Below are 12,801 nucleotides of genomic sequence, written 5' to 3'. Positions count from 1 at the left end.
TCCACCCCTATATTGCCCCTCCCATCCAACCCCACTGGTAACCACTAGTTTGTTCTCTACATCTGTGAGTCTGCTTCTTTTTTGTTACATTCACTAGTTTATTTTTTAGACTCCACACATAAGTGATATCATTCAGTATTTCTTTCTTTTTCTGACATATTTCACTTAGCATGATACCCTCCAAGTCCATCCATGTTGCTAAAAATGGCACAATTTCATTCTTTTTTATGGCTGAGTAGTATTCCATTGTATATCTGTACCACTTTTTCTTTATCTGTTCATCTGCTGATGGACACTTAGATTGCTTCCATATCTTGGCAATTGTAAATAATGCTGATGTGAACATTGGGGTGTGTGCATCTTATTGAATTAGTGTTTTTGTTTTTTCCTGATATATACCCAGGAGTGGAATTGTGGGTCATATGGTAGCTCTATTTTTAGCTTTTGAGAAACCTTCATACTCTTTTCCACAGTGGCTGCACCAGTTTACATTCCCACCAACAGTGTACAAGGGTTCCTTTTTCTCCACATCCTTGCCAACATTTGTTATTTGTGTTCTCATTGATGATAGTCATTTTGACAGGTGTGAGATGACATCTCATTGTGGTTTTTATATGCATTTCTCTAATAATTAGCAATGTGGAGCTTCTTTTCATGTGCCTATTGGCCGTCTGCATGTCCTCTTTGGAAAAATGTCTGTCGAGTTCTTCTCATATTTTAATCGGGTTGTTTATTTTTTGATGTTGAGTTCTATGAGCTATTTATATATGGTGGATATTAATCACTTATCAGTCATATCATTTGCAAATATTTTCTCCCATTCAATAGGTTGTCTTTTCATTTTGTCAGTTGTTCCTTTGCTGTACAAAATCTTTTAAGTTTAATTGGGTTCCATTTGTTTATTTTTGCTTTTATCTCCTTTAATTTAGGAGACAGATCCAAAAAAATATCGCTGCGATTTATATCAAAGAATGTTCTGCCTATGTTTTCCTCTAAGAGTTTTATGGTTTTGGTCCTACTTTTAGGTCTTTAATCCAGTTTGAGTTTATTTTTGTATATGGTATGAGGGAATGTTCTAATTTCATTGTTTTACATGTAGCTGTCCAGTTTTCCCAGCACCACTTACTGAAGAAACTGTCTTTTCTCCATTGTATATTTTTGCCACCTTTATCGTAGTTTGACTATAAGTGTATGGGTTTATTTCTGGGTTTTCTATCCTGTTCTGATCTATGTGTCTGTTTTTGTGCCGGTACCACACTATTTTGATTACTGTAGCTTTGTAGTATAGCCTGAAGTCAGGGAGTGTGATTCCTCCAGCTCTGTTCTTCTTTCTCAAGATTGTTTTTGCTATTCAGGGTCTTTTGTGTTTCCATACAAATTGTAAATTTTTTTGTTCTAGTTCTGTGAAAAATGCCATTGGTAGTTTGATAGGGATTGCATTGAATCTGTAGATTGCCTTGGGTAGTATGATCATTTTAACAGTGTTGATTCTTCCAATCCAAGAACATGGTATATCTCTCCACCTGTTTGTATCATCCTTAATTTCTTTCATCAGTGTCTTATAGTTTTCCGCATACAGGTCTTTTTTCTCCTTAGGTAGGTTTATTCCTAGGTATTTTATTCTTTTTGTTGCAGTGGTAAATGGGAGTGTTTCCGTAATTTCTCTTTCAGATTTTTCATCATTAGTGTATAGGAATGCAAGAGATTTCCGTGCATTAATTTTGTATCCTGCTACTTTACCAAATTCATTGATTAGCTCTAGTAGTTTTCTGGTAGCATCTTTAGGATTCTCTATGTATAGTATCATGTTATCTGCAAACAGTGACAGCTTTACTTCTTCTTTTCCGATTTGGATTCCTTTTATTTCTTTGTCTTCTCTGATTGCTGTGGCTAAAGCTTCCAAAACTATGTTGAATAATAGTGGTGAGATTGGACAACCTTGTCTTGTTCCTGATCTTAGAGGAAGTGGTTTCAGTTTTTCACTATTGAGAATGATGTTGGCTGTGGGTTTGTCATATATGGCCTTTATTATATTGAGGTAAGTTCCCTCTATGCCTACTTTTTGGAGGGTTTTTATCATAAATGGGTGTTGACTTTTGTCAAAACCTTTTCCTGCATCTATTGAGATGATCATATGGTTTTTCTTCTTCAATTTGTTAATATGGTGTATCACATTGTTTGATTTGCATATATTGAAGAATCCTCGCATCCCTGGGATAAACCCCACTTGATCATGGTGTATGATCCTTTTAATATGCTGTTGGATTCTGTTTGCTAGTATTTTGTTGAGGATTTTTGCATCTATGTTCATCAGTGATATTGGCCTGTAGTTTTCTTTTTTTGTGACATCTTTGTCTGGTTTTTGTATCAGGGTGATGGTGGCCTCGTAGAATGAGTTTGGGAGTGTTCTTCCCTCTGCTAATTTGATAATTTGATAAGGATTGCATTGAGTCTGTAGAGTGCCTTGGGCAGTATAGTCATATAAACAGTATTTATTCTTCCAATACAAGAACATGGTATATATCTTTCTACCTGTTTTTGTAGTCTTCAATTTATTTCATCAGTGCCTTACAGTTTTCAGAGTACAGGTCTTTTTGCCTCCTTAGGTGTATTTATTCCCAGGTATTTTATTCTTTCTGATGCTATGGTAAATGGGATTGTTTCCTTAATTTCCCTTTCGATATTGATACTTCAATATTAATGTAGAGAAATGCAGCAGATTTCTGTATATTAATTTTGTATCCTGCAACATTATTGAATTCATTAATGAGCTCTAGTAGTTTTCTGGTAGTGTCTTCAGGATTTTCTATGTATAGTGTCATGTCATCTGCAAACAGTGACAGTTTTAAGTCTTCCTTTCTAATTTGGTTACTTTGTTTTTCTTCGCTGATTCCTGTGGCTAGGACTTACAAAACTATGTTGAATAAAAGTGGTGAGAGTGGGCATCCTTGTCTTCTTCCTGATCTTAGAGGAAATGCTTTCAGCTTTTCACCGTTGAGTATGATTTTAGCTGTGGGTTTGCCTTTATTATGTTGAGGTAGGTTCCCTCTATGCCCACTTTCTGAAGAGTTCTTATTATAAATGGATGTTGAATTTTATAGCTTTTTCTACATCTTTTGAGATGATCATATGGCTTTTGAAGAACAAAATCTTCAATTTGTTAATGTGGTGTATCACACTAATTGATTTGCGGTTATTGAAAATCCCTTGCATCCCTGGGATAAATCCCACTTGATCATGGTGTATGATCCTTTTAATGCATTATTGGATTTGGTTTGCTAGTATTTTGTTGAGGATTTTTGTGTCTATGTTCATCAGTGATACTGGCCTGTAATTTTTTTGGGTGGGATATCTCTTTTTGGTTTTGGTGATGGTGGCCTCATAGAATGAGTTCAGAAGTGTTCCTTCCTCTGCAGTTTTTTGGAATAGTTTCAGAAGGGTAAGCATTAATTCTTCTCTAAATGTTTGGTGAAATTCACCTGTGAAGTCATCTGGTCCTGGACTTTTGTTTGTTGAGGTTTTTAAATTACTGATTCAATTTCATTACTGGTAATTGGTCTTTTCATATTTTCTATTCCTGGTTCAGTTTTGGGAGATTGTACCTTTCTAAGAATTTGTCCATTTCTTCTAGGTTGTCCATTTTATTGGCGTATAGTAGCCTGTAGTAGTCTCTTACAATCTTTTGTATTTCTATGGTGTCAGTTGTAACTTCTCCTTTTTCATTTCTGATTTTATTGATTTGGGCCCTCTTCATTTTTTCTTGATGAGTCTGGCTAAAGGTTTATCAATTTTGTTTATCTTTTCAAAGAACCAGCTCTTAATTTCATTGATCTTTTCTTTTTTTTTAGTCTCTATTTCATTGACTTCTGCTCTGATCTTTATGATTTCTTTCCTTCTAATAACTTTGGGTTTTGTTCATTCTTCTTTTTCTAGTTCCTTTAGATGTAAGGTTAGGGTGTTCATGAGATTTTTCTTGTTCTCTGAGGTATGCTTGTATTGCTATAAACTTCCGTCTTAGAACCTTTTGCTGTGTCCCATGGGTATTTGATTGTTGTGTTTTCATTTTCATTTGTCACTAGGTATTTTTTTATTTCCTCTTTGATTTCTTCAATGATCCATCGGTTGTTTAGTAGCATATTGTTTAACCTCCATGTGTTTGTGTTTTCTGCAGTTTTTTTCTTGTAGTTGATTTCTAATCTCATAACATTGTGGTCAAAAAGGTGCGTGATTTGACTTTCTTAAATCAGTTTTCTTAAATCTACCAATGCTTGTTTTGTGGCCTAGCATGTGATCTATCCTGGAGAATGTTCAATGTGCTCCTGAAAAGAATGTATATTCTGCTGCTTTCAGATGGAATGCTCTCTATATATCAAGTAATTCCATTTAGTCTAATGTGGTTTTTAAGGCCTGTGTTTCCTTACTGATTTTCTGTCTCGGTGATCTGTCCATTGATGTAAGTAGGGTGTTAAAGTCCCCTAGTGTATTGTATAATTGTTGATTTCTCCTTTTATGTCCGTTAGTATTTGCCTTAAATATTTAGGTGCTTCTGTGTTGGGTGCATATATATATTTACAATTGTTATATCTTCTGGGATTGATCCTTTGATCATTATGTAGTGTGTTGCTTTGTCTCTTGTAACAGTCTTTATTTTAAAATCTGTTTTGCCTGATACATGTATTGCTACTCTGGCTTTCTTTGATTTCCATTTGTATGGAATACTTTTTTCCATCCCCTCACTTTCCGTCTATATGTATCTCTAGATCTGAAGTGAGTCTCTCTAGGCAGCATATATATGAGTCTTGTTTTTGTATCCATTCAGCCACTCTGTGTCTTTTGGTTGGAGTCTTTAACCTGACTACATTTAAGGTAATTATCGATATGTATGTTCTTATTGCCCTTTTGTTAATTGTTTTGTATTTGTTTTTATAGGTCTTTTTCCCCCTTTCTTCTTCTTTTATTCTCCTGTGATTTGATGACTATCTTTAGTGTTAAGTTTGGATTCCTTTTTCTTTCTTGTTTGTGTATCTGTTATGGATTTTTGGTTTGTGGTTATCATGAGATTTTTGTATAGCAGTCTATATATATATTGTTTTAAGTTGCTGATCTCTTAATTTCAAATGCATTTTTAAAACTCTGCATTTGTACTCTGCAGGCCTTTATGATTACTGGCTGCTGGTTAGCAGGGCCTGGTCACGAGGAGGCTGGCTGCAGAACCCCAGGGGTCCCAGGGCTAGTTTTGGCTCACCGATGGCCAGAGTCAGGGTCCTGAAGACTCTGGGGCTGTTGGCCACCCACTGGTGGGTGAAGCCAGGTCCTGGAGTTAGTGCTGGACCACTGGTAGACAGAGCTGTTTCCTGTAGTCTGGCTGCAGGGCCCAGGGATCTCGGATCTCGTTTCAGATTGTTTGGGGGGTGGTGTTCCTGACACAGTTGGGTATGGGGTCTGTGGTGTCCTGAAGTTTGCATCGGCCTGCTCATGGACAGGGCCAGGGCCTGGGCCCGGGCCCAGCTGTTCCCAGGTTAAGATCTGGCCTGCTGTAAGCAGGATCCGCAGGCTGTGGGATTGTCGTTTTCTTGCTTCTGGTGTCTGCCCCCTGGTGGATGAGGCTGGTCTAGAGGCTTTTGCAGGCTTCCTGGAGAGAAGGGCCAGTGCCTGCCCACTGGTGGGTGGAGCTGTGTCTTGGCCCTTTGGCGGGCAGGGCTGTATCTAGGGTGTTTTTAGAGGCAGCTGTGAGCTCAGGAAATCTTAAGGCAGCCTGTCATCTGTTGATGGATAGGGATGTGTCTCTGTCCAGTTGGTTGTTTGGCCTGAGGCATCCCAGTACTGGTGCCTAAAGGCTGTTTCGTGGGGCCAGGTCTTGGTGCTAATAAGCCAAGATGGCAGCTGCCATCAGCAGTGTTCATGGGTAGAATGTTCCCCAGTATGGCTGCCACCATTGTCTATGTCCCCTGGGTGAGCCGCAGCCACCCCTCACCTCTCCAGGAGACTCTCCCAGACAAGCAGGTAGGTCTGGCCCAGGGTCCTATCAAATTACTATTTTTGCCTTGGGTCCTGGTATGTGTGAGATTTTGTGTAGGCCCTTTAAGAATGAAATCTCTATTTCCCTGAGTTCTGTGAGGCTCCTGAAATTAACCCCTTGGCCTTCAAAGCCAAATGCTCTAGGGTATCATCTTCCTGATGCAGGACCCCACAGGCTGGGGAGCCTGACAGGGGGCCCAGAACTCTCATGCCTGTGGAAGAACCTCTGCAATATAATTCTCCAGTTTGTGGGTCGCCCACCCTGGGGTATGGGATTTGATTATATCTTGAGTCTGCCCTTCCTACTTGTCTTGTTGTGGTTCCTTCTTTATGTCTTTAGTTGGAGAAGATCTCTTCTGGTAGGTTCTAGTCTTTTTTTATGGATGGTTGTTCTGCAGATGTTGTTTTGGTGTGCTCATGAGAGGAGGTGAGCTCAGGGTCTTTCTACTCCCCCATCTTGGCCCCTCCCCTCTGTGAATTTTTATATTTAAATAAACTTACATCTCTGTGTAGATATGTGTTAGGTTCTATGATGCAGCAAGAGTGCAGCCTTAAATACACTAAAGCTTCCGTGGGCTTCAGTACTATGTTCATAAAAATATGTGTTCATTTTTCTCAGCTCTTTTATTGAGGTTCAGGAATCTTGCCCCCCACCGTTCTCCTTATTTAATGATGTTCTTCAGTGATGGTAGCAGCAGAAAAAGCTGCATTTTGGTGGGCTTGTGATATTTGCATGGGATTATAGAATATTTTTCAGCTAGATTTTTCTTGTTGATATTCTCATTTTCTTTTTAAAGCCTTCCGTCTCACCTTGATTGGTTTGTAGCATAAATCCAATTGTTGGTTTTTTTATGACATAAGAGTAACAACTGTTCTTATACTCTCCCGGTAAAGATGTACTGTTTAGTCACTGCAGCTGTTCGTATAATACCTGCTGTAACAGCAAGTCCTGATGCTTTGGTTCAGTGTGGCTCTTTTCCTGGTGTTTTGAGACTGGATTCAAGGCTTAGTCAGGGTCCTGGCAGGAATGAGACGGCATATTCAGACTGGTGTTATTTAAGAGAATGAATAAGGGGCTGTTTACAATGGTGTGGGTTCCATTTAGGGAAATCCACCTAAACCTAGTCTTCATAGCTGGCAACAGAGAGAAGCCATTTCTATCCTATAGGCCTAAAGGATAAGTGGTTACCAGAACCCAGGAGAAGGTAGCTGTGGAGTCAGGGACCTGATGGGAGCTGAGGGACATGACGACAGCCTGGCAGGGAGTGAGTCAGGGGAGTAAATGCCCCAGTCTCACTCTCTGCCCAGCCTCTGATCTGCCAGTTTCTGCCATTGGCCAAACGAAGCTGAAAGCCAGTGGAAAAGGGGGCTGTGTGCCTGGTCTTCATAGCTTGGCTTCCCGGGGCACAGAGCAGGGTGGACAAGGTTGGAGGGTGGGGCTACAGGAGCAAGAGGTGAAAGCCCAGCAGGGTTCACCTCCTTTCACCCTTTTAGGATAGCTTGGGAAGATCGTGTGGTCGTAGCATATTTAAGGCCTAGCCTAGTGTGTATTGAACCACATGTGAATAGGCCATCAGTGGGCAGAACTTCAGTTGTTGAAAATAGAGTTGTCACAATCTTCACATCGTTCACCTAAAATCTAAATGAACAGTGAACATGGAAATTCTGTTGGTGGAAAAGATGGAAAAGCTTTATTTTTTTTCTTAAAGGTAAGGCCTGCAAGTGTGTGAGTCCTTTAGAGACCTTTTTTTTAAAAAAAAAAAAAAACCACTGTACACTTTAAGATTTATTTATTTATTGATTGATTGATTGCTATGTTGGGTCTTCGTTTCTGTGCGAGGGCTTTCTCTAGTTGCGGCGAGCGGGGGCCACTCTTCATCGCGGTGCGCGGGCCTCTCACTATCGCGGCCTCTCTTGTTGCGGAGCACAGGCTCCAGACGCGCAGGCTCAGTAGTTGTGGCTCACGGGCTTAGTTGCTCCGCGGCATGTGGGATCTTCCCAGACCAGGGCTCGAACCCGTGTCCCCTGCATTAGCAGGCAGACTCTCAACCACTGTGCCACCAGGGAAGCCCCCTTTAGAGACCTTTAGCCCATCTCTAAGCGAGGACTGGCGCTGCCGTGCCCACCCCAGTGCTCAGCAAGGAGGGCAGTCTTGTGTCCCCAAACGAACCCCAAGCTTTTTTTAGGGTGGGGACTATTCCATGGGGTGGAGTAGACACAGAAAGTTTTCATGAGGGAGAAATATTGAAACTGGGCCTTTAAAGAGTGAGAAGTACAAGGTAATGACACATGTGAGAGCATAGAGCCGGTTGCTTTCTCAAGCACACTTTATGAGAACTGCCTTTTATTTATGAGCATAGACAAAGAATATAGATTTATCAGAAAGCAGATAAATGAAAATGCTCCACTGAGGCCTAAATATTGTGCCCACATATATTCTAGAGTAGTTTTCTTAAAATTTGTCTTCAGAGGAGTTTTACATCCTTCTCTCATATGTGCTCAGATAATCATAGTATTTGAGAGCTGAAAACATGTGTATTGAATTTCAGTCTTAAATCTAGCCAGATACAGCATAATCTTAATGATATTGGCTGGTATGTTATTCATTGAGGAACCATAAATCTCTATTTTTAGCTTTTAAATTTATTTAATAATTTGAAAAAGCAGCAATGGGTAGGGACTTATTCCTTTTCCTTTAATTCCCACAACTCTCTGCAAAATAGATATTTAATATCTCTATTTTACTGATAGGAAACTGAACCTCAGAGCTGTAGAGGGATCAGCCAGAAGTAATAGATCCAACTAGTGACAGGAGCAGAATTTGCTCCCAGGCCTGAGTGCCCCGTCCATTCTCCCCCCATTATACTAGGCAGCATTTACACTTGACTTTACCCTTGTGGGACTGTGAACCATTGCTTAAACGTCGTTTTTCATGTTGCAATTAAAACACTATTTAATGCACATAATTTTTCAGTTTCCTCTGGGAATATAAAATTATGCACATATATATCTTTATATATGTACATTTCCTTCTGCTCCAAGTGGTAATAGTGACAATTTATAGAGCAAGTGACATGCTGTAAATTTGTTATATATGTAGAATGCAGAAATTTTTTATTAGGATTGCTTTTATAAGCTTGTCAGCTTCCAGAGAGTTCTTTGAATAATCTGTTCTGGATTTTGTGACTGTGCAAAAGTCAGCACGATAGTCTTTTGGCATTGCATGTAGTTTATTGTTGGTTATTAAGTGCCCTTCTGTTTCAGAATGATAGCCATGAACATGTTCTTGTATAATACATTTTTAGATATAGAATCAGGAATAATTTGAGCTAGTGTTATAAACAGTGGTCAGTGACATAAAGCCTCAGCACAGAAGAAGGACAACAGGACAAATGCATAGTAACAGTTCTGCAGCCTAAAGCTCTCCCAAATGAAAGATAACCGTGCAGGTGCTGAAAGCATTTGACGTGATTGGTAATACAGTCTCTTAAACAGAGTTCTAGGGCTTTATCACCTGGCACATAGTGCTTAAGCAGTTAATTCATTCAATAAGATACATGTATGTGTGTGTGTATGCAGATGCACATACACATACATATACACACACACATATCCAGATGAACTTGTCATCTAAGATTTCTGCTTTGGTACAGATACTCCATCATATTAGAATATATACAGAGAGATTCAAATGAGAGACACATCTGTGTGTATACACTTTACTTTTATGGTCATTTTTCTACCTCAGCTGAGACTAAATGAAGTCAAAAGTGCTAGTGCCATCACCTGCACGTCTAGTGACCCTGAAAGCTATTTTCTCAGTTGAGTTCTATTTTCACGCATGAGTGCTGTTTTCACACGAGTGCCATGTGTTTGAGAATGCATCTTTGGGATGGTTCTCCTCCACTCAACAATTATAGAGTAATGGATCCTTAGCCAGCTGTTGGACATTTCAGCCTAGATTTCTATTATAAGAACTTTGATTGGTTATTAAAAGAAATGAGTTCAGTACAGCAAGCAAGGATAGGGAACATAAAAACAATGTCTTCCGTGCCCAGCCTCTGTTGCCACTCAGTTTATATCCGTGCGGTTCTGCCGGTAGAATCACCCATTAACAGCACCAACACCTGTGTGCCTGCAGCTCTCCCGCAGAACTTCTGTCCAGTTATTGTATCTTCCTCTCAAATTTAAAAACACCCCTCTCACACAGAAAAGAAAATAAGCTCTCTCATTTGCCTGCCTGACAGTGGAAATATCTTTGTAAAATTACCTCTTAATATTATGCCTTTGGCTTTTTTAAAGAAACGGCCAAATGAGGGATGCATCTGGAGCTCTTCAAAACAAATTTCAGGCGTTATCCACATGTTGTTTGCTGCTCTCTGTATAAACATGCATAGGGCCCACTAATTTGAGAATTAAGGATCAGGGGGAGTTTTCTTTTTACAAATAATGAGAATGTGTGTTCCATGTGTGTCTCTCTTGGCTCCTGGGAAGTACAGAGCAAAGCGTGACATACAACAGAGGAGCACCATTCATAGAAGGGGTTAGGATCTTTATTTTCCTCTCATCCAATATGGTTTTGACTCCATATTTTGAGAGGTTTAATGCATAAGTGACTTGGCATAAGCCTCCTAAAAATCATTTATGGAAGCAAACTGGGTAAAAATTATTCCACTTACGTGAAGGATAGTCTCAAATATAATCAATTAACATAGTTTTATTAGATTCCTACCATTTGTCCACATAGTTCAATACAACATGACAAACCAATCTTGATTCTTTTGAGAAGGAGTCCTGTTTCTAACTCCTAAACATCTAATCTTGTTCACATGGAGTTCTTACCTTCTTAGTCTCCTGTGTCATGAGAGCCTTCTCAAAAAGATGTAAAATTGTATCTTTGACAAAAATGCAGGACTTCCCTGGTGGCGCAGTGGTTAAGAATCCACCTGCCAGTGCAGGGGACACGGGTTCGAGCCCTGGTCCGGGAAGATCCCACATGCCGTGGAGCAACTAAGTCCATGCGCCACAACGACCGAGCCTGCACTCTAGAGCCCGCGAGCCGCAACTACTGGGCCCGCATGCCACAACTACTGAAGCCCACACGCCTAGAGGCTGTGCTCTGCAACAAGAGAAGCCACCTCAATAAGAAGCCTGTGCACCGCACAAAGAGTAAGCCACCGCTCGCTCAACTAGAGAAAGCCTGCGCTCAGCAACGAAGACCCAACGCAGCCAAAAGTAAGTAAATAAAATAATTTATTTTTTAAAAATGCAGCTGAAAAGCTACTACTTTGGAAGTGTCTTTTAGCTTTTTCTTAAAATTTGAATCACGTTTAAAAAGATGTCTTTAAAATTGATTAGACTATTTCTTCACCCAAATTACACACTTATGGGCCCTGTATCAATTCACGGTTGATTTGCATAATGAAATTATTTTAATAATAGCACTGTTTTAGACATTATCTTTCAAAAATTTATTTATTTATTTATTTATTCATTTTTGGCTGTGTTGGGTCTTCGTTTCTGTGCGAGGACTTTCTCCAGTTGTGGCGAGCGGGGGCCACTCTTCATCGCAGTGCGTGGGCCTCTCACTGTCGCGGCCTCTCTTGTTGCGGAGCACAGGCTCCAGACACGCAGGCTCAGTAGTTGTGGCTCACGGGCCTAGTTGCTCCACGTCATGTGGGATCCTCCCAGACCAGGGCTTGAACCCGTATCCCCTGCATTGGCAGGCAGATTCTCAACCACTGCACCACCAGGGAAGCCCCCTAGACATTATCTTGTATCACGTTGCATGTAGTAGGAAAAACTCCTATCTTTAGCACTGCAAAATGCACAGCTTTATGTTTAGAAATGAGATACTCAGTTCTGTGAGTCTTTGATCCTGTGCATTATGAGATTTTTTTTTTAAAGTTTTACTTTAAAAGAGTATAGCAGAAATCTGAAATATTATGATGATATTGTATTACATTTATGACTTTTTATGGCATAACTAAAGTCTTCATTAATATCCTTCCCCTAAAATCATAGAATATTAGAAGTGGAAGGAACCTTGGCAGTCATTCATTCCAACTTCTCATTTGGTTGCAATAGAGAGAACTTCTGAATCTTCTTAAGAAATGAGTGCATAGAACTCAACACAGTTTACTAGATTTGGTCCAGCTGGTGTGGAATGGAATTGGACAGTTATATCCCTTGATCTGATCTCTATTCTCCTGCTAATGTTACCTGAAAAAGCCTGGGGGGAGGGAGGGAAGGGGGAGAACATGTCTTCAACATCGTCTAAGTAAAATGTACATTAGCTATGTAATTGCACTCAATCCACACAGTTTGGAAGTTTTACCTACACGACTCTAAGCCTCGCTTGTCTTAGTGGCAAATGGGGACAATACTTCTTAACTCTGCGGTCGCCTGATTACTAAATGTAGAACCAGAATTTTATCCTACGTCTACTTGAATCAAAAGTCCATTGTTTTCCCCCCTCAAAGATGATTGTATTAACTCTTGACAGTCACAGCTCACTAGTGGTTCACGTTGACTTTTGGGCTCCAATAACGTGTGACAGCACAGGCAGTGTGTCTCTCTTATTCACTGTTGTATACTAAGTGCTCAGCACAGTACCTAGTATGAATGCTTGACTTATGATCATGCTGCTTTCAAGATTTGGACAAGCAGTACTGAGAGGTTGAATCATGATTCTATTTTTCCCTACTGAATGTTATTATGCAAGAGCAGAATCCATGGTACTCCACGGAGATTTTTGTATTTTCAGATAAACGTGATGGACTG

The 12,801-nt window shown here is 40.0% G+C and overlaps 1 protein-coding gene across 2 annotated transcripts in view; it reads left to right on the top strand.

Annotated features, from left to right (window-relative positions):
- LYPD6B (LY6/PLAUR domain containing 6B) overlaps nucleotides 1–12,801 on the top strand; it is a 239,010-nt gene that overhangs the window by 206,250 nt on the left and 19,959 nt on the right. The window contains exon 1 of one of the 2 annotated variants that reach the window (XM_068543992.1): nucleotides 11,097–11,253. The exons of the other annotated variant lie outside the window; for it this stretch is intronic. The gene's annotated coding sequence lies outside the window, so the exon portion shown is untranslated. Of the gene's footprint in view, nucleotides 1–11,096; nucleotides 11,254–12,801 lie in introns of those variants that run through there. 2 annotated transcript variants of the gene reach the window in all.

This window comes from Eschrichtius robustus, chromosome 5 (genome assembly GCF_028021215.1).
Source record: "Eschrichtius robustus isolate mEscRob2 chromosome 5, mEscRob2.pri, whole genome shotgun sequence".
In the NCBI taxonomy this organism is placed as follows: Eukaryota; Metazoa; Chordata; class Mammalia; order Artiodactyla; family Eschrichtiidae; genus Eschrichtius; species Eschrichtius robustus.
Note: the sequence above shows the minus strand (reverse complement) of the source record. Positions and strands in the feature narration are given on the sequence as shown.